Raw genomic sequence first — 24,760 nt, forward strand, 5'->3', positions numbered from 1 at the left:
CCTTAATCCTACCAGCCAAAGCCATTTCATGCCCTCTCTTCGCCCTTCTAATTCCCCTTTTTCGCTCCCTCCTACTCTCTCTATATTCCTCCAGCGCACTCTCCGTACCCAGTCGTTTCAACCTAACATACGCCTCCCTCTTCTTCCTGACCAAGTCTTCAATACCCCCTGTTATCCACGGCTCTCTAATCCTACCTTTCCCATCCTTCCTCTTAACCGGAACATACCTCCCCGCAACCATTTCATTTTGCCCTTAAAAGCCTCCCACTTGCCAACCGTGGACTTTCCAGCTAACAGTCCCTCCCAATCAGTGTCCTGTAGCTCCCTCCTAATCCGGCTATAGCTCGCCTTTCCCCAGTTCAGCACACTCCCGTTCGGCCGGCACTCGTCCCTTTCCATTTTTATCCTAAAGTAGACGGACTTGTGGTCACTGTTCGCCACATGTTCGCCTACCTCTACCTCACCCACCTGCCCCAGCTCATTACCCAACACTAAATCCAGAATAGCCCCTTCCCTAGTCGGGCTAGTTACATACTGCTCTAGAGACCCTGCCAAAACACATTTCACAAACTCCTCTCCCTCCGTACCCCCAGCTCTAGGCCCCCTCCAATTCACTCCAAGAAGATTAAAGTCACCCACTACAACCACTCTATTCTTCCTGCACCTATCCAAAATGCCCCTGCAAATGGCTTCCTCCACTGACCTCGGGCTGTTGGGTGGCCTATAGTATACCCCTTGCATCGTAATCTCTCCCTTTTTATTCCTCAACTCCACCCACAGTGACTCAATCCCTATCTCCTCCATATCGTCCTCCCTCTGCACTACTGTGATGTTTTCTTTTACTAACAGTGCCACCCCTCCACCTCTCTTCAACCCTCCTCTGTCACACCTAATACCCAGGAACATTCAGCTGCCAGTCCTGCCCTTCTCGTAACCACGTCTCCGTTACAGCCACCACATCTAACTGCCTCACAAACATCAAGGCCCTAAGCTCATCCGTTTTCCCTGCCACACTCCTTGCATTGAAACAGACACAGTTCAACCCACGAGTGTCCCTCGGAACCTCCTTCTCCCTGATAATTTTCCTTTCACCCGACTCTATCCCAGCCACATCCCCACCCCACCTCCCTATTAGTTTAAACCATTCCTAAACACCCCAGCTAACCTCCCCGCTAAGACACTAGTTCCCCTCCCATTCAAATTCTCCCCACCCCTTCTGTACAGTTGCCCTTCTCTCCTAAATACCTCCCAGTGGTCCACAAAAGTAAAGCCCTCTACCCTACACCAATCCCTCAACCATGCATTCAGCTGCATGATCTCGTCATTCTTTGCCCTGCTGGTACTAGGCAGCAACCCAGAGAGTGCCACCCTGGAGGTCCTGCTCTTTAGTTTGGACCCCAACTCCCTAAATTGCCTACGGACCTCTACCCTACTCCTCCTTCCTATGTCCCCCTCCCCTATGTGTACTATGACCTCTGCCTGGGTCCCCTTCCCCTTTCAAAATTCCCTCTACCCTTTCTGTTACGTCCTTTACCTCTGCTCCAGGGAGGCAGACCACCATCCTGGAGTCACGCCTCTGCCCACAGAACCTTCTATCAATGCCTTGGACCCTCCCATCCCCTACCACTATCACCTTGCCAGCCCCCTTCTGTCCCTCTAAGTCAGTCTGGCCCTCCTGCCTATCTTTCTGTGCCCCTGTCAATGAATCTTGGGGGGCCTCTGGGGAAGCCGGGGGACCATGACTACTCTTCTTCTTCCTCTTTTTCTGCCTAACAGTCGTCCACCCTTCCTGCTCTTCAGCCCTTGGGACCTCTTCCTGCTTGTGGTTCCTAGCCATTAACTCCTCATTTTCCCTGACCAGAAACACATCTTCCAGACGCCCCTCGAGTTGCCTGACCCGGGCCCTCAAGCGCTGCAGTTCTAAACATTTTGCACAGATGTGGACCTTGGAGACACGTGACGCCACCAAGAACTCCCACATGTGGCACCTAACACAGCTTATGTTCCTCCCTATAGCCCCTGCCATGTCCCAGCCTCCTGTAAGCGGTGAAAGGTAGAAATGTGCAACGCCCTTCTCTAATCCTGCTCTCGCCTAAGCCCAGCGAGCCAAAGCCCTTCTCACTCAGCTCCCACTCACTCCGCTGCCCGCTCCCGACGCTGCCCGCTGTATGCTGCTACCTCCTTTTTTATACCCCCCGCTCCCCCTTCCCGACTATCCCCTCGCCTAACTTCCGGTACGGAAGTAAACTACTCTCTAACAAACCCCGAGAACCGGAAGTACAGGCACAAAGCGATTGGCAGGCTCAAAGACCCACATCTATTCGGCGGAGAATCTAGCTCTCCTGTTTTAAATGGATAATTTCATCCAGGATTAACTCATGTTTGGCAGCTTTAAAATTCACAAATGTTATCCATACCATTCTACAGGCTTGCTGCATCTCTTATGAGCAGTGGTTGCACTCAGCAACTGTTTTAAGAAAAATGGGTACAAATGAAGTATTTAAGTCTCTTCAGATGCATATCATTTTAAGAGTTAGCAGTCAGGACAAAAAAAACCATCAAATTTAGTCAGTTTAAAAGTTACAGTTAAAAATGTAGGTTATCAGATATGTTGAAAACATAAATGTAAAAAGGCTCAGTTATCAAATATAAGAATTAGAATTTTAACCTGTTAAATTCTGAGAGGCAAAACAACTTAACTTACCTTTAAAATTCTTGCTACCTCCAAATCATGTCTCTAGCCTCCATGCAACTGTTTAAGAAGGCTGTGGAGACCAGATCATTGAGTGTCTTTAAGACAGAGACAGATAGATTGTTGATTAATAAGGGGGTCAGGGGTTATGGGGAAAAGGCAGGAGAATGGGGATGAGAAAGATATCAGCCATGACTGAATGACAGAACAGACTCGATGGGCCAAATGACCTAATTCTGCTCCTATGTCTTATGGTCCCTATAAGTAACTGGACACCATGCTAATACATCAGCAAACAACCCTTGCATCATTTGAGCGAGCAGCTATTGTGTTCTTCAGAAAGTTTTATATTTTTTTCAAATGGAGTACATTAATTTTTGTGGGGATTAGAATGATGAAGGTAAAAACTGGAGTAGAAATTGTTACATAGTAAAAATCCACACCATTGTAATTTTAGCCATATGTTGAAAATGGGCAATGGTGGTTATCAAAGTAAAATATGTTGTGGGTTGATTATGACAGGCAGAAGGAGAATTGATCAATCCCAAAAAGCAATTGTTGCATAGAGTCCAGCTGAGAATTGGGTCTTTATTAAAACTAGCTGCTAGTCATTGATGAAGAACTATAGAATCAGTGACAGCAGTAATTAAAATTACAATTAAAGGAAGGAGGAAACTCAGAGCTGGCAGGGGAACTTGCAAATGTGGAGAGGTGAGAGTGATTTAGAGACTGGCTTTGTATTTTGTAACATACAAATGCTTAACATCAATTGAATTTCTTTTATTTATGTTTATACTCAAAAATAATCAGTCATGATTGCTCTGGTGTAAAGTATCGATTCGGATTAGTTAATCATAACCTTACATATTTTTGACATTTACAGAGAGGTTCTGAACACAATTCCTGAATGCAGAATGTTTATGTAATAGTTATAATAAATACAACTGTTGCAAAGTTGGTGTTTGTAAAATTGTCTGTTAAAAAGGTGGCTTTGCTTTTTCTGTGCTTAGAGTTTAAAAAAAGGGAAGATGCATGAGCATATAGAGTACAGAAAGTGAAACATTTATATCGAGAAGCCAGGCAGTATTGTTGCCAAAACAACAGGCTGTTTTTGAATTTTGCCCAATCAGTTTAAACTCAGCACTTAGCTACCAGCTGCCTATTAGATTTGAATTTGATGTTTGGTAACCTGAGAACCAATCCTATTGTGGGGATGTTGACATGTCATTAGGGTTATCAGAGCCAGCTCTTAGAGAGACAGACAGCAACTGCTTTCTCTGCCACATCTCATAGCTTTTAGCTCATAGCCTCAAATGGAAAGAAAAGACACCAAAAGAAGCAGAGATTCCAGACAAAGGAAAGAAAAAGAAGACAGAAGATCCTGGAAGATAAAACCTGGTTGTATTTTGAGAATGACTAAAATAATTTTTTTTGTAAACAAGTGGGAATTGTACTTATCTAAACAACATTCTATTAGAATAGTGTTTTATTTGGTTTGTTAATAGTTTAATTAACTTGTTCACTGTTAGTTAGCTAAATAAAGTGTTACCTGTTGATCTTACAGTGTCAGATAGTTATTTTTGATTTAACCAGTAAAAGTTGCTGAAGAGCAAATCTTACTATTTCCCATACACTTTTAACAGAACATAAAGTGAGGTACCCCTCTTTGAGTGGTTAGGTATTAGCTTTCAGAGAGGGGATCAACCTCTCCTTAATAACAACAATGCAGAGATATTTGACATTCATTTCATAATTTTTTTTAAGATTCTGGGATAGTCTTGGCACCAGGAGATCAGGGCAGAACCTCAGCCTGCCACTCGCACCGATTATGAAGCCAGGAGTGAAAGGGTTGGACTGAAGAAGCAGACTGCAATGGAAAGTAATTAAAGAGAGGATGCTTCAAAAGGGAGGCTTTTCTCTCCTTACAGGTGCTACCAAACCTGCAGAGATTTTCCAGTGTTTTCCCTTTTGGTTTTAAATTCTGGATGTTTTCTCCCTTTGTTCCTCCCCCTCCTGGCTTTTGACTATTTTTCTTGGCTGACTTGCACTTCAATCACCCTCGCCAGTGTTTGAAATCCCTCAGCCTCTGCTTGAACCATCTAAATTTATACTCTGCAAAGGATCCTTTCAAAAATAGTGTGTTTTAAAATAATTTAACAGTAAATGTGTGAAATAATAAAAACACTTTGAATCAGTATTAGCAGAATTGTGAACTCTAAGTCAGAGTAAGCAAAGAGTAATTAAAGAGTAAATTATTGGAGCATGCTCATTTCTCTCAAGAGTGATTAACCATAACTAACTTACCTGAAGCATTGCAATTTTAAAGTTGTACAATGTAAACTAAGGATTGATAATACCTAATGGGCTGAAATCGTATGTAACTCTACAGGGTCTGTACTTATTGGAGTTTAGAAGGATGAGGGGAGATCTTTTTGAAACTTACAGGATACCGCAAGGCCTGGATAAAATGGACATGGAGAGGACGTTTCCACTAGTAGGAAAAGCTAGAACCAGAGGGCACAACCTCAGGCTAAAGGGACAATCACAGAGGTGAGGAGGAATTTCTTCAGCCAGGGTGGTGAATCTGTGGAACTCTTTGCTGCTGAAGGCTGTGGAGGCCAGGTCATTGAATGTCTTCAAGATAGAGATAGTTTCTTGATTAATAAGGGTATCAGGGGTTATGGGGAAAAGGTAGGAAAATAGGGATGAGAAAAATATCAACCATTATTGAATGGTGGAGCAAACTTGATGGGCCGAGTAGCCTAATTCTGCTCCTATGTCTTATGGTCTTACAGATCAGAAGCTGGCGACGCTTTGAGCAGCTAATAACAGATTTTTGACATTGTGTATTATTTAAAATTATCGTATAAATGAAGGGTTTTGAATTTCATTTTGAATAACAGAGACAAAGGACCAGAAAAGCCATATATTCTACGGACTATTCTATCTGCTCCAGACCTGACATTTCAGGTTTTCATATTCACTGGGCAGTAATTTTGATTCCAGTGCTAAAATGACTAAATATTCCATGTCAAAAAGAAAGACATGCATTAAAAAGCATTCTCCAATGCTTCAGGATACTTTTGAAGTACTGCTGTATGGCAGGAAATTTGCGCAAAGGGAGATTTCCAAAAAACAGCGATGAAACAATGATCTGTTTTGGCGGTGGTGGTTGAGGAATAAATATTGGCCAGGATACTGGAACATCCTCCCATGCTCTCCTTTCAGTTGTGCTACAGGGTCTTTTACGCTCAGCTAAGAGCGTGTTGGGACCAAGGTTAAACTTCTTAGCTGAGACCTCTGAGAGTGTGGCACTTCCTCATTGATGCATTGCCGAGTCATCATCCAGACTCAGAAAAAAGTCTCTCAATACCAGATTAAATTCCAACAGGTTTATTTAGAATCACGAGCTTTCAGAGCACTGTTCCTTCATCAGGTGAGAGTGGAGTCACCTGATGTCCACTCTCCTGATGAAGGAGCAGTGCTCCAAAAGATCAAGATATCAAATAAACCTGTTGGATTTTAATCTGGTGTTGTGAGACTTCTTCCAGCCCCAACGCCAGTCCAACGCCAGCATCTCCACATTCAGGCTATAGTGCGGTGAACTGAGTCACGAGTGTCCCAGCTGTCGATGTTCATGGGGTTTCTTTTCCCGCTCTTAATAACTAACTTGTCAGAAGAGGCGACACATTTCATTTTCAGCTCCAGGATCCAAATTTGTACATTGTAATTGAAGACAGGAATCGGACACTTCCAAGAGAAACCAGTCTAAAGGAATTTGCCATGAGGCCCCACTGATACCCCTGAAATTAGTTCCTCACTGCAAACATAATAATGAAAATCAAAGAGCTCCCCGGTGATGCACTGTAATGGAATCAAGATACTCTCATTGCTATCTGAGCCGATTTCCTCCACCATGTCAGGGGATATATTTTGTAAAAACTGAAGAAAATTTTATCACCCTCCATAACAGAGTTGTGAGAGATAAACCAGAGCCTAATCGTAATGCAATGTGTCCAGCTAGGCTCTGGCAAAAATTCTATTCCACAGTATTGGTTCCCGTTTTTAAATTAATGCACAAGATATGCACAAAGCTGAAAGTATTATGCACAAAGAGCATTAAATTGCATTAGAAGGAATAGTAGGATATGATGTGGTGATAGATTTTTTTCCATATTTCTTTCTGAATAGAAAACGTCTGCTGAAGTTTATGAAGTAGGCTTTTAAATTATGGTACGTTCGCCCATTAGCATATCCTATTATTTCAGTATTCATTTCACTTTTAAAATTCAATTTAGCAAGAATTATTAAAGCCTCAGACGCCTTGTTAAATGTTTCACATTAGTTTATGGGATTTGCTTTTTATTACAAACGATTGACAGTCATTTCCATTTCCCATGTTGTAAATTCCCTTAAAATACGTACGAATAAGGATTACAGCTGGATACAAATTCAACCAGAGACAAAAACAATTAAATACCAGCTCTACAACTCCATAATGACAAATTAAAGCCATGGACAAAATTTTCCATAAAACCACAGTGGCATTTCAGGCGAGAAAACCGGAATGATTTACGACAGCACATGCGGCACATATTGGATTGTCATTTTCCTGTTTGGGAGGGGGGCATGTTTTGAACCATTTCGGAGAGGGGTGGGGCCTGAGCATGCCAGCAAGCCCAGCTTTACAGAGACTGGGCGCTGTTTTTAAAGGGTGCCTGACCACAAAGTGAAATTGAAGAGTCCTCATCCTCCCCCACCCCCTCCCCCACCCCCCCAACCCATGGACATCAGGACTGCCCCTCATTGAAGGCATGTTTCCTACCCACTCCCCCAAACATAGATAGCTCACCTTATCTGATCACACCACACCACCCCCCCACCCCACTCCACCACCACCCCCACCAGCCGCTGCCACCCCCCACCCCTCCCCCCTACACCACCATCCCGAACATAGATTATCAGCATCAGGACATTGGAGCCCTTCCAATGGGTCCCCTCTTCATTCTCACCCCCATTTCTGCCTCCTATCATGCCCTACCCACTTCATGCTCCCTTTATGCCCTGGCTCCTTCAGGGCCCACCCCAAACATGTCCTGTCTCCATGGCACTGCCCCTTGGCACTCTGACAGTGCTGATGTTAGATTGACACTGCCGGTGTGCTGGGAGGCAGTGCCAGGAGCAGCACCAGGTTGGTTGTGCCAGGGCGTTGCCCAGCCACATGCACAGCCACCCGGGACTTCAAGGGCTTCTGAGCCCCTCAACGTGGCCATGATCTCTGTTTTTGGAAAAGCCAGGAGTGATTAGAAACAGGTTCCTGCTGCGTCCCAGTTATAAGAGCAGGGAGGATCCACAAAATATTCAATTTGACATTACCAAGTTGGCAGAGACTTTTCAATCAGAATGTTCTTTCATTTTCACCTTGGTATTTTAATCTTCATTCAGAATCTTACTTCACCTCGGTGTGAGGCACTGTGATTCAGTTGTTATCAGTGCTGCACCAGTAATGGACTGAGCTACAGCATGGTGATTATGTAGGAATGCCCAAGAGGATCCGTCAAGATAAATGATCCAATTCAGCAGTCTGGACACACTGCGGGTAAGGCCATTTGCCTTTAACCTGTAAAGGGCTGAGTAGAGGCACATAATACAACTAGCTTGGTTAGCCACATGCATCAGAAAATGATGGGGTAGGATTTATATGGAGTTATCCTGATTTCTGGCATTAACCTCAGTGGAACTCTTGGAGAAAAGGTATGCACTTTCATATTTAGCCATTACACCACTTCTCCAGGTCACTTGTCAATCTTCCACAGAAGTTACAGCACAGGATCAGGAGAACTCCTGCAGAAATTCAAGGCTCACCTCTTCCATCAGGGAGGATTGCAATTCCTTCAATAACTTAAATAGAACATAACTAGGAGCAGGAGTAGGCCACCTGGCCCCTCGAGCCTGCTCCACCATTCAGTAAGATTATGGCTGTTCTTTTCATGGACTCGGATCCACTTACCTGCCCCGCTCACCATAACCCTTAATTCCTATAAAATATAAGAACCAGAAGCAGGAGTAGGTCTAATGCTCAAATGGTGCATCTAATCTCTGTTGCTGGCAAAATAAGTGAGGTTAGCTCTTTGAGTCACATTAGACTAACATTTGTTGCAAACATTGGGTGGAATTTTATCAGTGACATGCCATTCCCAAAAGTGGAATCAGAAGTGTGCACCAATTCGGTTCTCTTGCATTTTCTCTTTTCCTGCAGGGTTACAATTAAAATTTAAAGTGTCAGTGTCATGCATGGAAACACATGCAATGATGCAGGGACCCTTTCCAGTGGCGAAACCCACTGTCAGCAGGTACAGACAGGCTACAAAAGAGCTTCCTGCACAAACAGGGAGGCTCTGCGTCCTGGTCAAAACTTTCCTGCCCATCCCAAGTGTCATTAACAGAAGACTCATTGAGAGCACAATGAGTGTTTTCAAATTGAAATTTCACTTGTAAATATTTCACATTAAATTAGTTCCACCTTATTCACGTGTGTACAATTGTTGTTTGTTGAGACTAGCTTTGTCAGAGAGCTAAGTGTACTGGCACTCTTCATGTTTGGCATGCATTGATTGTTACAGGGGAGTTAGGGACATTTTCTTTATTGTGAGTGAACAATGTTGTGTTTTTGTTCACTCTTTATCGAATATTCATGTTAGTGTCTGATGTTGTACTCACCATTCTTACAGGTTCAGCTGGCACTTTCTTCTATGCATTATAAAGGAATTGTCTAGAATTACTCTCAGCCAGGATAATTGAAATGTTGTGGATGAACTCAAAAACCCTGTAAGGAATCTGCCAGCCAACACCCTGAGATGGACCCACGTGTGGATAGAAAGTCCATGAGATACCATTTTCTTACCTTTTCTGACTCTCCCACTGCACCCAGGATGCCTGGACCTTCCCAATTCACTCCCCAATAATCCTGACCCCACCTCTTGGATCCCACTTTCATTCCTTCATGCCCCAATCTCACCTCATAATCCTCCCTTCCCCCACCATAGACTCACTCTTCCTGTTCCTGAATCTCCATTCAAGCTGCCATTCTCCTGCTCCCCTCCCTTGTGGAGTTCAACAAGGAGAAGTGTTGACCTCCAACACACAAAGCCAATTGATGCGTGCAACATTTAAACAAACACGCTGCAAGATTTTCATGTGCTGCTAATGGTAGGACTTTATTTTCAAAAAGTCTTACACAAATGAGTATTAATGGAATGCAAATGTGTTACAAATGCAAACCCACCACAGGCCAATCTGAGGCCCAATGTATGAGAATCAAGCCATTGACTTAATCTTAATCTTAATCCACCACCGGGAAATCACATCCTATTCAATTCAATTATCCTGCACTTCACAGTCCCCAGTGCTGATTCTTCATTAAACCCATTTACAGAACCATGAGGTTAACAAGGGGCAGCCAATGTGGATTTGTTAAAGTCAAATTGTGTCTATTGAACCCAACTGAGTTATCTACTGAAGTAGTAGTGGCTCTGACATGGGTGGTGTAGTAGATATATACGTCAATTTACAAAAGCCACCCCCGCTCCATTATATTACAGGCTTCCTCAGAGTTCTAGAGGAACATTCTGCTTTCTCTATTGTGACCAGAAAGCACAAGCTCGTTAAAAGATAGAGTGCTGTCCACAATTTTGTTGTCTATTTTAGGAAAAGTCTGTTATAAAGTACTTTATCAAATGGGTTTTGAAGGTTGACGTATACATCTACTACACTACCTACGTCAGAGTAACTACTACTTCAGCAGAACCACAGGACAATCAGAGGCCAGCAGCCACCAGCGTGCTGAGAGAAATCGGCCAAGCTGGTCACTTGGCATCAGCCTTTCCTGCTGCCAGTTAATCCCAGCAGCAGCAGGATGACGCCCGTATTGGAAAATAATCAGGGTGGTGGCTGCTGGCCTCTGATTGACTCTCCTCCGCATTTGTAGCAGGGTGGGACTGTTCGCAACTGATTCTAAAATGTTTAATTCTGTTCACAACTCCTCCAAAAATTAAACAACCCATTTATAGATAATTGCCATTTAAGGGCTTCAACTAGCTGGCTGGCAATGGGTTGCCTGATGCCATCTCATTGGGGATAATATTAAACCTTTACCAATCTAATAAAACCCTGAATTCAAACTCATCTTTGAGTGAGTAATCCTTTCAGTGCCTATTCGATCTGTAAACAAACAAGTAACTACATCTAAGGCATTTTCTGTTATTAAGACCTTTTCAAATTTCAATACTTCTTGGTTCAGTAGGCCACCACTGTTGAGATGAAGCCATTATCGGATTCTATTATTCAGCTAAGCATTCATAATGGCTATCACTGCCACAACAAAAGTTTCTAGCTACCTTGCCTAAAACTCAGAGGGAAGAATAGTGTTCCATTTCTATTTCAAAAGAGACTGCCTGTCAATCAATGGAAGGGGACAGATGCAAAGGTTTTTTTCAGCTTTCAGAAGCAGAGTTATTTGAAACAGCCAACGCTGTCAGTCAATTTAAATCACAGCACAAAACATGACAGCAGAGGCAAACATGATATTGTTTCACATCTCTTAAATCATCGTGGCAATTTTGCCAATCAAAAGAGTACAGCAATATATGACAACACTTACATGATAGTGATTAATGTAAGAGTTAACTTGCCTTTGCAGGACAGATCCGTATGCTGAATCACTGCATTAAAACACATCCACATTACAATACAGCACTTAGCAGTGATATTTGAAGACACCAAAACATGTTTCTGACTCCTTCAGGCTTCTCCCAGTTGTAATGAACTCCTGAAAGAGATGCGTATTTTTTGGTTTCCAAAACCCCCGGGCTAACATACAAATGTAGCATAAGGGAGGAAATGCAATCTGCCTGTAGCCCTCACAATGGGGACCGTGACCTTGGAAGAGGTGTGTGTGCATATGTATGTGCGTATACGTGTGCATGTGCGCATGTCTGTGTGCATGTGTGCAATTTGCGCCCAAGGCCACCCAAGAATGGGTCTGGCAGGCAGAGGAAAATTATTTTTCAATGTTTTAATACAAACTCAATACAAACCTCCATTCAGAGATGAAAATTCAGCCCCATGGGTAAATCTTTGAAAAAGCAATCACCAATGGTTACAATTTACTGTCTTACGAAAAAAACAATAGAAATCTCCAGGTGAATTTGGAAGAGGATTACATTGATGTTGAAGTGTTTGTATATCCAATACACACAGCCACATACACAGCCTGGCAGAACAATCAACCTGAGGCTAAGCAGATGTGAATCAATGAACAGGTTGCTGGTCAGGAGATATCAATTACTTTCTCTGCTGTTTCTCTCATCCACAGCATCACCCAACACAGCTGGAAACACAGCAAATGCCAGCACATACCAGGCTTCTCTTCCTACCATTCATAATTATATATCAGAGAGTGAACTGCATCATATACAATGAACATCAGCAATAAGATATGTGCTACATGTAAAATTCTAAGCATGCCATAGTGATAACAAAGAACAAAGAACAATACAGCACGAGAAACAGGCCCTTCGGCCCAAAGAGCCTGCGCTGCCATTTTAACAATGTGCTTTTCCTCTTCCACCCTTGACCCATGTCTATGCTTATGGAAACCAGATCAAGGGGAGAATAATTTAGGGACAATTTGTTACACCAATCAGCCTAAGAGCACATCTTTGGGGTGTGGGAGGAAACCGGAGCACCCAGAGGAAACCCACGCAAGCACAGGGAGAATGCGCAAACTCCCACAGATACTGGCCCAAATCCATGTATCTGCACAGCTAGCAGTGATAGTCACTGAGCTGTTGTGGTGCCCATCTGCTGGTCCAGTTTAAGCACACACAAACGACGCAAAGTACTAGGCTACTCTCAAAACATCCAAGAGCAGCCCACGCATGACCCACCGCGTGTATGCCCCTCGTTAGACAACAAGGTGGACCACGCGCCTGTGGAGTATTATCCTTCCATTACAATATACCCAGCCATGCTTGGGAAGATGGTAAAATTACAGAAGTGGCAGAGGATAGAGAGGAACTGATAGAACATCTCCTGAAAAAATATTCCATTATATTTTGCTGGAGATGCACTGTGAAGCTGGCATAAGTTGAATGGGAAACTCTACTCAGTAAGTCCACAACATTTCACACAATATTTATAAAAATCCAAGAAACCAGTTTACCAGTAACAACCCATACCTTTAGGGATACTTTATCCATATGACTAGTTGGTTTAGTTCAGTTGGCTGGACAGCTGCTTTGTGATGCAGAGCGATGCCAGTTGTATGGATTCAATTCACATATCAGCTGAGGTTATTCAAGAAGGCCCCAACTTCTCAATCTTCACCTGTGCCTGCGGCGTAGTGATCCTCAGGTTAAATCACCACGAGACAACTCTCCCCTATAGGGGAGTCTTTGGTCATCTATTTTGTTTATTAGTCACAAGTAGGCTTACATTAACACTGCAATGAAGTTACTGTGAAAATCCCCTAGTCACCACACCTCCAGCACCCGAATGAGGGAGAATGTAACATGGCCAATGCACCTAACCAGCATATCTTTCAGACTGTGGGAGGAAACCAGAGGGCCCAGAAGAAACCCATGCAGACACAGGCAGAAAGTGCAGACTCCGTACAAACAGTGATCCAAGCCAAGAATTGAGCCCATGTCCTTAGTGCTAGGCATCCAAACATGTTTCTGACCAGCAGTGCTAATCACTGTGCTGCCCCATAGTCTGAGACTATGCACTTTACCCTATAACTGGTAACTCATAATTGTTAAACTGAATCAAATTATTGGTCATTATTGTCGGTAACATAAACAGCTGGAAGTTTGGGAATAATTGGTAATTTCTTATTCTTTATGAAAGGCATCAGAGCTAATGCAGAGCCTGAGATTTAGGTAATCAGTTGTAACTGTATGTTTATGAAGAGGCATAGAGTAATGTATTTAGGTTAGCTGACAATACAAAGCTAGCTGTGACTGCAAGCTGTGAAGAGGACACAGAGGCTGCAAAAAGATGTAGATGGGTTTTGTGAGTGGATAACAAGGACCAGGATATTTCAGATAACAGGGTTCCCTTCAGTCCGGAGGAAGTCCTGCCTTAGCGAGCTGCCAGCTAATCTGACTGGACAGCAGCACCCCAGCCCTTGCAGTGGACAGATTAAGAAGTATATGAAGATGACAGAGCAAAAGTTTGGGACAAGTTGGGAAGGTATTTTTCAGAATCCCTGGGCAAGTAGTATAGAAAAAGCCCCTGGATGCGGGGATTGGAAAGTGAGCAACTGGGGCATTGGGAAGAGGCCGGGGATGGGTAAAGTGGGGGAGGGGAGGGTGGTGGGGGAGTGGAAGGGGGATAGGTCCAGCAGCCACTGGACTCTAAGGACTAAAGTTAGAAGGGGGCTTCTGATTAGAGGCCTAAACCCAATCACTTTCAGACTTCTCCCAGGTCTGGGAAATCCTTTTGCCAGCCTAAAGATTGAGGCCGAATAGGAAACGGCCCTTAAGTGGGCAATAATTAGGGTGGCCCATCTGAGGCTTTACTCGCCTCAGTGTAAAATTGCTGTGAGGTTGGGGCAGGCCAGCAGGCAGCAACCCGTTCCTCCTGTTTCACACTCTGTGTCCCCCCCCACCCCCCAAATCCACCAGGCAGGAGAATGTGAAATTCAGGCCAAGGTAACAGATGGGGTTTTATGTGGTGAAGTGAGTTTTTTTCACTTGTTTATGGGATGTAGGTATCACTGGCTGGACTAGGATTTATTGCCCATCCCCAAGGAGATTTAAGTGTCAACCACATTGCTGTGAATCTGGAATCACATGTCAGTCAGGACCGGTAAGGACAACAAATTTTTTTCCCTAAAGCACATTAATGAATCGGATGGGCTTCACAACAATCAACAATGGTTTCATGGTCACCATTAGACTTCTAATTTCAAATTTTTATTGAATTCAAATTTCACCATCTTCTTTGATTTTGATTTATTATTGTCACATATATTAACATACAGTGAAAAATATTGTTTCTTGCACGCTATACCAACAAAACATACCGTTTTTAGAGAAGGAAACGAGAGAGTGCAGAATGTAATGTTACAGTCATAGCTAGGGTGTAGAGAAACAAGAAATTGTATTAAAGCATTGTTAGAGAGTTGAAAAGAGTTAGAATGAAGTTTTAGTAGCATAGAACGAGAGTAAAAGGCAGAATTAGAAGATATGCTGGGCATAGCTTGCAAGAAGTTGCCTCGTTTCCGGTGCTATCTGCTATGATGGGATTCAAACCCAGGATCCCCAGAACATTCCCCTGAGTTTCTGAATTATTAGCCCAGCAATAAAACTATAACACCACGCCTGCCTTCATTAATAGGATTAGAATTGCAAAATATCTTTTAAAAGACGTGAATTTTTACATGTTAATGCTCAAAAAATACATGGATATACTTTAATGAGAAATACAGAAAGTTAGCATGCAAGTACATTGGACAAGTAGAATGGCATTTGGCAAGTTGGCCTTTATTACAAAGAGATTAGGGTTCAAGGATAAGACAGACTGGCTATAACTGAGCAGGATTTTGGTAAGACCTAAAGCCATGGATGTAGTTTTAGGACAGCACGGTGGCACAATGGTTAGCACTGCTGCCTCATGGCACCAGAGACCCGGTTCGATTCCCAGCTTGGGTCACTGTCTGTGCGGAGTCTGGACATTCTCCTTGTGTCTGCGCAAGTTTCCTCTGAGCGCTCCGGTTTTCTCTCACAGTCCATAAGACGTGCTGGTTAGGTGTATTGGCCATGCTAAATTCTCCTTCAGTGTACCTGAATAGGTGCCAGAGTGTGGTGACTAGGGGATTTTCACAGTAACTTCATCGTAGTGTTAATGTAAGCCTACTTATGACACTAATAAATAAACTTAAGTCTCTATCTTGAAGAGAGTACGTACTTACCTTGAAGGTGCTTCAGGGAAGGTTCAAAAGACAGGTTACCTGGGTTGAGAGAATTGGCCTATGGTGAGAGGCTGAGTAAGCTGGGCCTACATTTTCTGGAGTTGGGAAGAATCAGAGGTGATCTCATTAAATTTGCAATATTCTGAAAGGCCTTAATAGAGTAGACACTGAGAGATTGTCTCCCTTGGCTGAGGTATCTAGATCATAGGCTCAGGATAAGGGGTTGATTGCTTTGAACTGAGATCAGGAGAAGTTTCTTCGCTCAGAGGGTTGCGATCTTTGAAATTGTGTTTGCAGAAGTATCTGAATGCTTCAATATTCAGTATATTCACGATTGAGATGACAGATTTTTGATCACTCATGGAATCATGAGGCATGGGGAGTGAACAAGAAAGAGGCATTGAGGTCGAAGATCAGACATTGAATGATGAAGTGGGCCCAAGGATCCATATGGTTTACACCTGCTTCCATTTCCTAGGATCTTACCTCTACAGTCATCTCTGTGAGGACCAAACCTCAGTTTTCCTCACCTGTTGACCTGAGATGAGGAAGAATTTCTTCTCTCAGAAGGCTGAGAGTCTTTGGAACTGCTTGCCACAGGGAACTGTGGAGGCAGAGTCCTTGTGTATACTTAAGGCCGAGATGGATAGGTGTTTGATCAGTAATGTGTTTTGGGGAAAGGCAGGAAAGTGGATGTAAGGAATGTTGGACCAGCCATGATCCTATTGAATGGCAGAGCAGGCTTGAGGGGCCGAATGGCCTACTCCTGTTTTTATGATCTTAACCATGGTTACTGAAAACATGAAAAGGCTGAAAACCATGGCAATGTTTGGAATTTAAATAGTAGTACAACATCCCAAGGCAGCTCCAACAAAATCCAATGTTATCCAAAAAATGTGACATCAAACCATTGTGGCAGGTCTTAAGATGCTCCTTGAAGGAGAAATGAGAGATGGAGAGGCAGGGGGGTGGGGAAGGCAGTCAAGGGAGAGGGCAGCAGCAGCTGGGGAATTGAACCTGTGCTGTCGGCATCACTCTGGGTGGCACAGTGGTGAGCATTACTGCCTCACAGAACCGGGGGTCCAGGTTCAATTCTGGTCTCGGGTGACTGTCTGTATGGTATTTACACATTCTCTCCGTGTCTGTGTGGGTTTCCTCTGGGTGCTTCGGATTCCTCCCACATTCCAAAAATGTGCAGATTAGGTTGAATGGACATGCTAACCTGGCCCTTAACGTCAGGAGGGTTGGCAGGATAAATACGTAGGGGTTACAGGAATAGGACTTCGGAGTGATTGTTATAAATGCAAGCTCAATGGGCTGAATGGCCTCCCTCTGCACTATAGGGCTGTCCATGACTAACCAGTTGTCCAGCCAAACAAAAGGGTCAAGGATAGACCCTTGAGGGACACCAGAGACAATGGTGCAGGAATATGAGAAGACATTCTAGGTGACGCTCTACCAATTACTCGCATTGAAGACTGCCTTTTCCATTTGACATAGTTGGTTTGTGTTGTATAATTATAAATTACCGAGTTTGGTGCGTTTTATTTGAGTTTTAATTGTATGCAAACAAAGAATGATTGTAACTTCTGCCTCAAAGGTTATCCGGAAAAGAAGCACTGTGACAACACTCTCAACTTTTGAGTTCTTGACTTTCACCTTGAATTCTAACAGCTTTGGTGGGTGGCATTTCTTCACTTGTCTCTGATGTTATTCCTTTCACACGGAATATTTCTTCTTTCATACTGTGCTTCACATCTGCCCAACATTTATTTGACTCAGACATCTCATGTGATAAGGGTTGCTTTTTTTTTTAAGAGCAGACATTTATTTAACTGTTAGCAATTTTTATTTCCTAAAATTAAGACCTTCAGGTTTTAAAACTAGAAATACAAGGAAAAACAAAGTTAAAATTTGGAATAATATTTAAACAAAACAGGTAGAATTTTGTGAAAGTGACAGAGTTCTCACCTGCAAGTTGAAGAGCTAATGAGAGACCCATATTGCCTTCTTTGGGGAAGGCCCACCAATCAGGCAATGGAGAAGTCGGTGCTGGACTTTTCTCAAGAATCAGGGCCCCAGGGGCTGAGGTGACATATACCAAGGGCTGCCGACCAGAGGTCAATAGCTCTTCTGTTCACCAGCAATATTGGGCACCTGCTGCTGCGACAAGAGTCAAGACAAGAGGGCAGCACAGTAGTTAGGTGGCACGGTAGCACATTGGTTAGCACCACTGCTTCACAGCTCCAGGGTCCTGGGTTCAGTTCCCAGGTTGAGTCACTATCTGTGTGGAGTTTGCACATTCTCCTCGTGTCTGCATGGGTTTCCTCCGGGTACTCCGGTTTCCTGCCACAGTCCAAATATGTGCAGGTTAGATTGATTGGCCATGCTAAGAAATTGTCCCTTAGCATCCAGGGATGTGTAGGTTAGAGGGATTAGTGGGTATAATATGTAGGGATATGGGGGTAGGCCCTGGGTAAGATTGTGTTCGGTGCAGACTCAATGGGCCGAAGGGCCTCTTTCTGCTCTGTAGGGTTCTATGATTCTATGATTCTAAGAGTCACTGAAGGCCCAGGATTGCAGAGTGACCCAAGTCACAGGTAAGTAATGGTGGGGGAGATTTCATGAGATGGTCACTCTGAGGTTGGGGAGCAGCAAGGGGTGAGTGGCTCTCAACTGCCCCCACACCCAACTCAAGGTTGGCCCTTCGATCGGGTACTGAGTGCCTTTGAAGGAGGACATAGAACATAGAACATTACAGCGCAGTACAGGCCCTTCGGCCCTCAATGTTGCGCCGACCAGTGGAACCAATCTAATGACCCTCTAACCTAAACTATTCCAATGTTATCCATATGTCTATTCATAGCCCCACACCATCCAGCCCCAGGGGATGATAAGCAGCCCGCACAGTTCATGGATGCCACATGGTGACAGGCCTGCCAGCAGCTGGGATAATACCAGCAGTGACAGGAAAAGACCCTTAAGTTGTTATTAATTGGCAATTTAAGGACCTCAATTTCCATTCATACTTAATCAGGATGGAGGTAGGAAGGTGGCAGGCTACTTATCCTCCACCCTCCTGCTCAGTTAAATTCCCTGTCTGTCTCTCAGCACACCATTAGAAAGGGTAGAAGGTTCTGTCTAGCATTTAAAAACAGTAACATTTGGTTCCATTACAATCTTGTTACAATTCCTCTAGAGACTAATTTGAATTTCCAGTGACTGTCTGAAAGAATCACATGGCAAAATTTCAAGTTTTAAGACTTCCAATGTAACAAATTAAAAACTACTTAACTAAAAACTATTACAGTAGGCACTTTCCTCTAAACTACAGAAATGATGCTCATCGTTTAACATTTATAATGGCTGAAACTCTCACATGATAATACTTTACTCTGTTCTTTAAGTAGACATTCTGTTCTCTGGAGCCAGTCCAAAGTGATTCTTAGCTCCTAAGGGCTTGTTTCCTTTCTATTCTTTTTCCAGGCAGAGATCTTCTAATTCCTGGTTTAATTTCATGGTGATGAAATAGAGATTCTTCCCTCTCACCCAAGTTAGGGAAATCTTCCAGCCTCACCTAAACATTCATGAACTTGAACTCTTCAATCTGAGTGCAATCTCCTAAGCACATTCTATGTAGTAAAGTATAGACACTTACTGCGTGTATCCCTTTGCTTGAGTTCCCTCACTCTCAGATTCTTTCGGATTGACCATGTCTGTGAGATTCAGTGATATTTAGGAAAACCTGCAACACGATCCTACAATAGCTTCCTATGGACTGTTCCCCTTTTAAAGCCCATCTCTTTGACAATGTGAATCACATGGAACTCCATGACTTGAAGATTAATAGTTATAGGCCATCAGCAGCGCTGCCCAGGTCATAGTTCACAGGTGTGAATATCTTGCACCTTTTTCCCACGATAACACGCACCCACCACCCCATTTAACTTTTAGCAACCAAGCTATTCAGGTTTGTTGACAGCTGTGGGTGCTTCCTCATTTGAGTATACTCAAAACAGAGGTCAACTTATTTAAGGATAGTAACATAATTAAATAATACGGAGCTAGTTCAGGAAAGTGGAGAAGATCAGCCATAGAAGGCAAAGTAAGCTTGAAGGGAAAAATGGCTTCACCTAACCTTTATTTCAAACGTTCATTTGTTTGGAATCCATTGGCAGGCTTGGAAGTCAGGAACGAGTACATAGACATCTTTTTCTGAATAGTCCTGACTTTGCTTACCTTCCTGTGTCTTTTACTGCTGGATCTGGAAGTGATACTATTAATTGAAGCCAGCTCCTTTATCTGATCCCCAGAAGATACTCACAAAAATACCTCAACCCTCCACCCTAACCTCGGCGCACACCTAGTGCATCATACAATGAACTCTGGGGACTTGTCAGCCAATGAGTTGCCCCTGAAGTCCATTTGGGCATAGCATTGAGGCAGCCTTATAGATTCCTTCGTTTTGTTTGCGTTAAAAATCGCCGCAGAATGCTTTACTAATTAATGCATCAATGTCCTCCAATTGTATGTTACTAGCCCCACACTCCATTCCTGCAAACATGATCAATGTGCTTTCTACTCTCCTGGAAGCTGCTCTTTCCCTCTGTCCTGCAGAACTCCCTCCATCAGGGTATCTGCTATGTTACTGCCTGTCATTCTCTTTGACTGTGACTTCATTCTTTTTTGACTCCACTTCCTCCTGATCCGTGCGTATTCATTATCTACTGCTCTGTAAAACAAAATTGCGTTGTGCGTTAAGAGCATTGTCAAAATCTAACCTGCTATTGACTTTAGTGCTTTGACTCCTTGTGGGAAAATCCAAATTTTACTTCTTGTTATCTAGACATTTAAAACATGTTTTTCCAATTAAATAAGTACCCTATATGGGACCAACCAAGGGAAAGGTCCAGAATGTATGCAAATATGTACAACCCTGTTTTTTCCACATTGGCATGTACGTAGTAGAGGCCACTGGAGAAACATCTTGCTAAGAGTCGTACTCAGTAATAATGACATAGCAATTTAATTTGTACTTCCTTTATCTTATTACAAATGCAGATTGAATGGTTGTTTCTTGTCTCAGTTCCCTCGACTCCTCCATGGTGTGTCATCTCAAGGTCTTCTTCCAAGAAACTGTGAAATGAAATTATCCTGTGTCGCTCAATGAAATAAACTCGACAGCGTGGGATTAAATTTTTCTGTAGATATTTTATTTAGAAAGAAAATTCCAAGGGATAGGACATAGTTTGACATGGTGATTTTTTTTGTATTGTATTATGTGAAATGTCAGATTTGAAGATGACTTAGAAAGCTGACCTTTGGTGAACTCTTTCAGTGAATAACTAGAATGATTTTAAAATGTGACCATATCAGCAATTTTAGACATTCCTTTAATGAATCAATCCCTGGCTTACTTTGGAGGTGGAACCTTAATGTGGCACATTAAATAATATTGCATAAACTGCACTCTCAAAGTACTGGAGATAGGGTTAGTTTCATACCGATGAGGTTATTCTCATCTGTGGTGTTCACACAGGGGAGAAATGACAGTACTGGCATTTGAACTCCAGCCATGTCCTGTCAAGTAACTGTGTACATAAATTGAGTCACACTGTTTCACCCGGTCCACAGGGCAGACAAGTAGTTGAATTAGTGAGATGATACTTGCCACTGTGTTTCTAACACATTTCCAACTGCTACTTTCTAGCCGTGCACTGTTCAGAGTCAGCTCCAGGCTGGCAGGGTCTTCAGCATGCATGTAAGTTAGGACCTTTGACACAATTAGGGAGCAATGCCATTTAAGTATAAATTATGAAACCCCATCCCAGTGCCTAGGCTGCAAAACCTGGAAGCATTTCTCTCTCAGAACAACAACCAGCAAAATATGTTCATAAGAGGCCATATCCAGCAAATTTAACTGGATGTTCTTCTCTTGGCAGCTTTCCACAGACTTCTGCTGCCTCAGGCAACAAGGCCTACTCCCTGCTGACGACAGAGCCACACTTCCCCAGTAGCTGTCAAAGTCACCACAGGCCTGAGTTACCAGTGACTTCTTCCAGGCTGCTAAAGGAGATATCTCCCACATCTATCAGTCTGCACTTCAATAAACAAGTTGCCTACTTTTGTCAGGGCTGACCAGCGCATCAACTGTCCATCCATTTCACTAGTCAACAGGGGATAGCATGAGGGAATCACTACAGTGGCCAATTTCCTTTGCGTTGAGGGAGTTAGTGGGAGGTTGCCAACAGGGATGCGGAACACTCGCCAGCAAGCTTTGTGAATAGGAAAGGCAACCATTCAAATGTCATCTAGTTCAACTATAGTCACAGAAACAGGCGCCCAAGCAGTTATCACAATTCATTTTTCATGTGACAGCCTACCATCCACCCAATATTCAACTTTCCTAGGAATGTGGCTGGGTGACTACGGGGGGAGGTTGGATACCCCTTCGGATGTGGCCTACGTGACCATTCCAACCATGCTTGAGAATCACAGGTATAATTAAAACTAGTAGACCATCAATATCATCATCAAGCACATCATAGGGGTGCCAAAGTACAGGTTTAAGTCATGGAGGGATAGAGTCATTACAGCACAAAGGATGCTATTCTGCCCATCAAGGTCATGCTAGCACTCTGTAGAACAATCTAGTCAGTCCCAATCCCTCACAGCCCTGCAAGTGCCCATCCAATTTACTTTTCAAATCATCAATCGTCTTTGCTTCTTCTATCCTTAGGCAACAAGTTTCAGGTTATTATCATTACCATTCACTGGATAAAAAAGGTTCCTCCCTCATCCTCCCCACATCTCATGCCCAAGTCCTTAAATCTGCATTCTTTAGTCTTCGTACCTTAAGCTCATGAGAACATTATAAAGATTTTGTACTCAATGGGTACGATTTTCACCGCCTGCTCGAGTTGAGCAGTGGGCTGGGAAATGTCAGCAGAGGGGGCTGTAAAAGGATTCATGACTGGAAACCAGGCAGTTCCATCAGGACGGGGCAAAACCCACTGCCATTCTGCATGAGAGATCAGTGAAGACATTGGGAGGCTGGAGATGGGGCGGAAGTATATGCGCCAATCGTCCTTCTGACAGATCAGAGTATGCGCAATGGTCCATTCAGCGCACTGATACAAGCCTCACAAGTGGGATTAGGCCCTGCCACTCCCTTGTCAATGTGAATCCCCTGGGGGAACTCTAAAGCAGAGTGCTGGAAAATCATCCCACTAAATATGCCCAAACAAATGGGCAGAAAAATCTTCCATTTTCCTGGGCACTTAGTTTTTTTCTGAGAAAATCGACCCAATATTCTATTTATGAAGCCCAAGATCTCATACGCTTTGCCAACTACTCTTTTAATTTTCCTTCCACCTTCAAAGATTTATCCATAGGAATCCCCTGGTCCCTCCGTCCCTACACACTTTTCAGAACTGTGTCATTAAGCCTATTTGGTCTCTTACTATCCCTTCTGCCAAAACACATCATCTCACACTTCTCCATATTAAGGTTTATCTTCCACTTGTCTGCCCATCCTGCTAGCCTCTCCGTTCCCAGTTGCAGTTGATTAGTATCATCCTCACTGTTCTATCACTCCAAGTTTGGTATCATTCACAAAAGTTGACACTTTGCTATATGGGAGGAAATTAACGATCCTTCACTAGTGAGTGTGAACGGGCAGGGTTTGTGAAATACAGTGTGTGATCTAGCAGCCCCCTCGTCCTGACCTGTCTTATTTTACTAGGTGGCTGGGAGGGAGGCCTCAGGCCTTTGGGTTCTTAGGTGGCCAATTAATGCTGACTCTTCGGGTGCTGGGGTAAGAAATCCTGCCATCCAAAAGATTCTGTCCTGTATTTCAATATCCATTTCATTTATGTAGATCAAAAACAAGCACTGAACCTTAGGCAACTATGTCCACCATCCACCCCTCTGAAAACCAAACTTCTCCATGATGCTCTGTTTAAGCCAATATTTTTACCCTAGCTGATACAGATCCTCCTATTCAGCATCTCAACAGGTCCAGGCGCTCTCTGTATCATGTGCCATAAAAAGTTTGAGATTGCTGCACAATCTAGCGCTATGGAGAGGAGTGCACTTGGAGGAGGCACTGTCACAGTTCTCATTGGACAAGGAAGACAAAGGTGAATTAAAAGGAAGCAGAAAAATAATGAGGGATATCGACATCTTACAGCAAGAGACCTTTCTTCATTAATGCACAGACTATTGGTTGATAATCCTATGTGGATTATTAAATAACCTTATGTTTAGTAATTCCAGTTTGATGGCGTTTAAGTATAATCAAGCCACATTACTAACAACCTTGCTTACATTTTGGGATTGCAACTTAACATGGTGTTGGAATCATATGAAGTCCTTTATGCCTTAGTTATAAATGTATCTAACGCAATACAGTTAAGATAAAGTGCTCCAGTAGGAATATTCCATTCACAAAATTCAATAGGAAATCCATCAATGCCAAAGACCTTCTTGAATCACTATATATTGTTGACTAATAGCTAGTTATTTCCCTCTGAATATTTCTCAGTTAAAGGAAGGATTTGTCAGTCTTAAGTTGCAAGGAAACTCAACATGTGTGAAAAGCTATTTCCTGCAGTGTCGCTCTCCAATGTGACATATACTGACATCTTACTAGGTCTCATTAACCTCCTGGGGTTTCAGAAACCATTTTTTAAAAGTGCATCTGCGCTTTATTTTACGTTATGTAGTTGTCTAACAAGGTAAGCGGAATGATTTTTCAAAAGGACAATTCCCTTTTCACCGATGTGTAGCTCGTTACTTTTTAAATTATTTAGTAATCATTACATGTTTTGAAGTTTCAGTTTTGATGATTATAGGCTGAATTTTCACAATGGAGAGCCTCCTCATCATTGTAAAAATGGCTGAAGTAGCCAAAAATTACTACCCCCCACCCCGTCCCCGAACATAAAACATATGTTTTGGTATGGGCAGGAATGGAGTCAGTTCACGTTTTGCAGATGGATGCAGCTGGCCATAGAAATAAACAGTTGCCTCAACTCGGGTGTGATTTTGGTGTGACAGGCGTGTGAAACTGATATGTGTGGATTAGACCT

Source organism: Carcharhinus amblyrhynchos, chromosome 4 (assembly GCF_965287045.1).
Source record: "Carcharhinus amblyrhynchos chromosome 4, sCarAmb.v2.hapA, whole genome shotgun sequence".
NCBI classification, from domain to species: Eukaryota; Metazoa; Chordata; class Chondrichthyes; order Carcharhiniformes; family Carcharhinidae; genus Carcharhinus; species Carcharhinus amblyrhynchos.